Source organism: Nuphar pumila, chromosome 16 (assembly GCF_984573655.1).
Source record: "Nuphar pumila chromosome 16, dmNupPumi1.hap1.1, whole genome shotgun sequence".
NCBI classification, from domain to species: Eukaryota; Viridiplantae; Streptophyta; class Magnoliopsida; order Nymphaeales; family Nymphaeaceae; genus Nuphar; species Nuphar pumila.
Window position 1 is genome coordinate 18,640,717 of NC_143264.1, and position 5,868 is coordinate 18,646,584.

The window sequence follows — 5,868 nt, forward strand, 5'->3', positions numbered from 1 at the left end:
TTATGTGATTTATGCAATGACGTATATGTCGGCCACAACGATTTTCCTTTGTATAGAAAATATTGGAATAGTATAACGCAAATCGCGATTGTAGTAACATACTATCGATTTGCGGGATATTGTTTTGTTTGTTAATATCGTTTTGTAAGTTATTATGCTAAATTTTTGTATCGATTTATAATATATTATGCGATATGTATATCGATTTGTAACATATTTTGTGTTTGCTAGTGTCAATTTGTAAGATTTGTATTATGATATTGAAATGTGTGTGTGCGGCATTTACATTGTTGTGTGATTGCGGTGGTGATTTGCGTATTCAAATCGTTGTTCATTTAGCAATTAAAATTGAAATCGCTTCACAGTGTCGTAGCTATCATTAAATTGTTGTCACGTGAATCGCTATCGTCAACACGCATATACGATAAGTCATTTTTTTTATTGGCACGGTAAATAACAACTCGATGCATAGTATAGTGAGATGGAACTGACGATCTTAACAGATAACATGAAGAATGACATGCATGTAGATTTAATTTTGCATAGTTGGCAGGAAGAAATCCTTTTGCCTCATAAGTGCACGTAGTTTTCATTTTCCTCCTTCCTTTGCTTTTCCTTCTCTTTGTCATCCTTCTTCTTCTTTATCCTTAGTTCTTCCTCATCTTTCTTTATTTGCTTTTCATCTTTAATATCTGATAGATCAGGCTCTGCATAATAAATATCCAACAATTTATTCTTGTCTTTTTTATTCTCAATGTTTATTATATTTTGGTACTTTACATAACCCTCACATATATCAAATTAGCGGATGATTTCTCCAAGAGTTATCCCCTCCAACGGCGAAGGATTTCTTGTCTTACGAATTGTAGTCAATGCTAACCTGCACAACATATAAATTTAACCTCAAATCATTGTAGAAATTGAACCATTCATAAGTAAATATCATTGTAAATCATAAATCACTAATGCATTAAATGTATAAATAGTGGTTTCTTTAAATGTATAAATCATGAATCATAAATCGGCTAAATCGCTACTGCTTGAAATGTATAAATCATTGTTACATCAAACAAATCGCTATTGCATTAAATGTATAAATTATTGTTAAATTCAAACTTACAAATCATTGTAGAAATTTAGCCCTCAAAAGTACATATCGTTGTAATGTTTGGCCTTTATAAGAACAAATCGTGCTAACTATTTTTTGTTGCCCAGAAGGTGGATAGGTACAAATCGATTTGTTTCAGTATGAAAATAGGTGTTATTTAGCATGAATAATATAACCAGTTGTAAGATTTAGCTTTCAGATTTACATAACGAAAATTGATTTGTTTACATAATAAAACCTTACACAAAACTCATGGAAAGGACACAAGTTTTGCTAATCCGACAGTGAAGGAGAAACACCTAGAAGGTAGATGCAGTTGATGGTGACAATGGTGCTCCGACTACGCTCTGACGATAGTAGATGACAAAAAGGGGTACTCTGGTGGTAGCAGACGACGTCAAAGGCTGCGTCGTCAAAGGGAGCTCCAGTTACAGCAAATGGTGCATCATCTAAGGGTGAGCCAGAACGTTTAGGGTGACATAATGTGAGGAGCTCCTGTTAAAGCAGAATCGTTTACTCCTTAGGGAAAAAATGATGATGATTTTAACCCTTTCTTCTGGCGGAAGGATATTTTTGTCTTTTACTCAAAAATCGTTTCATGGTGCTAATGGCGGGAAATGGTACTTAAGTCTTTGCAAACAAACCGAACTCCAATGCTAAGTGATGCTGACACACACGGGGAAATGAGCCCCACGTGCTTACATACGTGGCGCTCATTCAGACCCAAGAACACGCACCTGCGTGTTTCGGGGGAGAACATATAACATGCTTCGGACCCTTGTTGTGTTTGTCTTAAAAACTTCTATTTGATACAAATAGGGGCTCTGGTTGTCTCGCCGGAGCAGCTTGTGCACGTCACCTTGTGTTGGGACGTTGCATGTTCAAACCCCAATCATATAGTTGTATAACTGGTAGGGGGTCTGCCTAAGCCCAGCTTGCCTTTAAAAAAAATAAATACTTCTATTTGATTTATCCAAAAATTCTTGGCTTCAAGCCGTGCTGCAAATCCTGAGGAAGAAAAATTCTTGAAATTTTTAAAGAACTTTGTTTATATATTAGAAAATTCTTTAGAAAATTTTTAAAGAACTTTGTCCAAACCATAGCCCCACACATGCATGCACGCCCAGCCATTCTAACTCTCTCACGTAGGATAGATCATCCTAATAAGGGGCCTCTCTATGGTAAAGAACCACCCCAAAGTGCCTTGCTTGGAAGCCATTGCACACAAGGTATAGAAAGAGCTTTATAGAAGGAGGCCGAGGAGTAGACACCGTTAGAAGTTAGTGTCCAGCTCAAACTATCTGCAACATGAGACAAAGAGAAGCTCGCCATATGTATTAGCCATGAGAAGATACCATTGTTGTAGCTCCTCCTCTCTCAAGTCTCTTCTCAAGATGATGTCCCATTCATTTGATCCCTCCGGCCAACATTCTTTAACACAACCTTTCTTTCTTCTAACAAGCCTATAGAGATCGGGATAAACAATTTTGAGAGGCTAATTCCTCAACCATATGTCATGCCATAACAAAGTGGTTGCCTCATCTCCCACACCACACACTTGGAGTAGCAACATTAATCTTCAATAACTGTCATCCATCCCTTCCATAACTATAAATTACTAAAGATACAAATATAAAAAGTTCAATATTGTGGTGACATATTCATGACAATATTGTGATATATCTAAATTGGGTGCGCTATTGAAAATCTGGCGATATTATCTAGATTTCCTTGGCTGATGAATATCACGTGTTTTTCAACATCTCAGCGATATTTATATGACTTGAGGCTTTTTTTTCACGATGGATATGGCTTGAAGCAATTACTAAACCTAGATGCTAATAATTTGTTACAAATCCGATGCAATTCTAAGCTAATATTTTAATAACCCGACCAAATTTATTTCCAAACCAAACCCGATCCACCTCGGTAAAAGGCAGGATCGGTTATCTACTCTAGTTGTAAATGCCCGCCAGACATATACCTAAATCCCATAAACCATTGGAGTCCCAAACAAATAATGTATTTAGGGATGTCAACGGGTCAGATCTAGGCATTACTGAATACAACTTAATTCGATCTGACCTAATCGGATTTGGATTCAGATAAAAAATGCTAAAACCGAATCTGGATCCGACTGATGTAAAACCAATTCAGGTTTGGATCTTAGTCGGATTCAGGTTTAATTCGATTTGGATTTGGATTTGGATTCATATTTCAATACAAAATTAATAGCGATTTTTATTTTCAATCTTGATTTGACTATAGAATCTGACTAATCGGATTCAGATTGGGGTACACTACAAGAAAATTGTTAATTAGCGACGGAAATTGGCGACGGATTTTTTCCATCGCTAATTAGCGACAGATTAGCTAGAGATAGAATCTGTCGCTAATTAACGACGGATTAGCGAGGAAACAACTTTTATCGCTAATCTGTCGCTATTTAGCGACGGATTAGCGACTGAAATTTTTTGTCGCTAATTTTTATTACAAGAACACCATTTTAGCGATGGATATAGAGAGGGAACTCTTTCGTCGCTAATCCGTCGCTAAATAGCGACGGCGTAGCGACAGAATATATTCCGTCGCCTTTTTGGTATTTTGAGTTAGCGACGGCTTAGCGACGGAATGTTTCCGTCGCTAAATGTCGCGTAAATCCCTAATCTCATCCCTCTTTCTCTTTTTCCTGTTTCGCTGTATTGTTTCCGCCCGCCGCCCTCTCCCTCCCGCCGCCCGTCGGCTCTCGCCACCGTCCTGCCGCCGCCGCTCGCCAGCTGCCGCTCCCCGTCAGCCTCCCGCCACCGCCCGGCGACGCGCAGGTAATCTTCTTCTTCTTCTTCTTCTTCTTCTTCTTCTTCTTCTTCTTCACGTTGTACGCCCCGGCGATGGCATTGAGCACGCTGAGGCTGCTGACGGTGAAGGTGACGGCGCAGGCACCGACGCCTCTGGCCCGCGCGTACCCATCGGCGGCGTACCCGGCGTTGAGCTCGTTGCAGCCGATGAACTTCGTCCCCTTCACCCATGTGATGCACTTCGCCGCTCAGGCCGGCGTCCGCTACGCCGCCGATAACCCCTCCTCCTACGTTCGCAGCAACGTTGTCGGGCTCGTCACTCTCCTGGAGGCCTGCAAATCGGTGAACCCGCAACCGGCATTCGTGTGGGCGTCGTCGAGCTCGGTCTATGGGCTCAATGTGAAGGTCCCCTTCACCGAATCCGATCGAACCGATCGGCCGGCGAGCCTGTACGCGGCGACGAAGAAGGCCGGCGAGGAAATTACTCATGTCTATAACCATATCTATGGTTTATCGATCACCGGCCTTCGGTTTTTCACCGTTTATGGCCCCTGGGGCCGGCCAGACATGGCCTACTTCTTCTTCACTCGCAACATTCTGCAGGGGAAGAAAATTGTGGTTTATTGGTGGAAAGATCACCGGGAAATCTCGCGGGATTTTACCTACATTGATGATGTAGTGCGCGGGTGCGTAGCTGCGCTCGACAAGGCCGGAAAGAGCACCGGCAGCGGCGGAAAGAAGAAGGGGAAGGCCGACTACAATATATACAATCTATGGAATACGTCACCACTTGGGGTGCCAATGCTGGTGAACGTACTAGAGCGTCACCTGAAGGTGAAAGCCAGGAAGAATGTGGTGGAAATGCCTGCGAACGGCGATGTGTCGTTCACGCACGCGAACGTCACGCTTGCGAGGTTAGAGTTCGGTTACATGCCTACTACTGATCTGCAGACAGGGTTGAAGAAGTTTCTAAGGTGGTACCTGGATTACTATGGCTATGGATATAACACTAAGAGCATTGTTCACCACCACTACCATAGCAACAAACAACAACAATAGCAATCGTATTTGGATTTGGATTCTTGATTGAATTAGACAAATTCTTTGTTTTTTTCTCTTTATTGCTTAGATTATCTTGTGTTCTTTCTTCGATTTATGTACTTGATTCAATAGCCACTTGGTGTATAGAATTCTAACCATATATGGCCAACCAATTAGTTTATAAACAGGCGTGTCCTTTTTATAAATCATTTGTTTAGAGTGAGTTTTTTTCCGTGGTGACTTCATTTTAAAAAATTGTTTTTTTGTGCAGATTTCTCAACAGAACTCGCTTGTGCCCCGCCACCCGTGGTAAGTAAGTGACAAAAACAATGCAAATCGGGTAAATATCCGTGGTGAGTAAGTGAGGCAAGCGCATTACATGTTATTTAATTTATTGAATGTAACACTTTATTGTTCACACACTCACTTAGTTGTTGATATCTAGGACTGCTTTGTTGGAGTTCGGAGATCATGCTGAGCATGATTTTAATGTATGAATATGGAAGTGTTCTTATTTTTGGAGTACGGAGTCTATGCTATGCATGGTAGTAGTTAGTGGGATATTGAAGTGTGTTTGCTGCAGGTACATGTTTGACATTTGTTTGATATGAATTATTTCGATGTATTGCAATGTTTGATGTGATTGTATCCATGCTTACATATAGTTACTTTCAATTTGATTATGTCTTTCATGTGAAATTGTATACTGAAAGCATGCTTCAAATGAATGTATCGTGTCATGAATAGTTTGCACATGAAAATATTAAGTTATCAATGCATGCATCATAATTCTTGTGATTGTATGACATCATATATTGCATGATAAATCTGATATTTTCTTCATCATAGCATTCTGATGGTTCTCTTTTAACTGGTTAGGATACTATTCGTAACATCATACGACAGAATGACTGCAAACCGTGA

At 40.3% G+C, this 5,868-nt stretch overlaps 1 pseudogene; it reads left to right on the forward strand.

The window, feature by feature from the left end:
• The first annotated feature begins 3,996 nt into the window (after positions 1-3,996).
• Positions 3,997-4,962, forward strand: LOC149813046 (UDP-glucuronate 4-epimerase 1 pseudogene; annotated as a pseudogene).
• Positions 4,963-5,868: the final 906 nt, after the last annotated feature.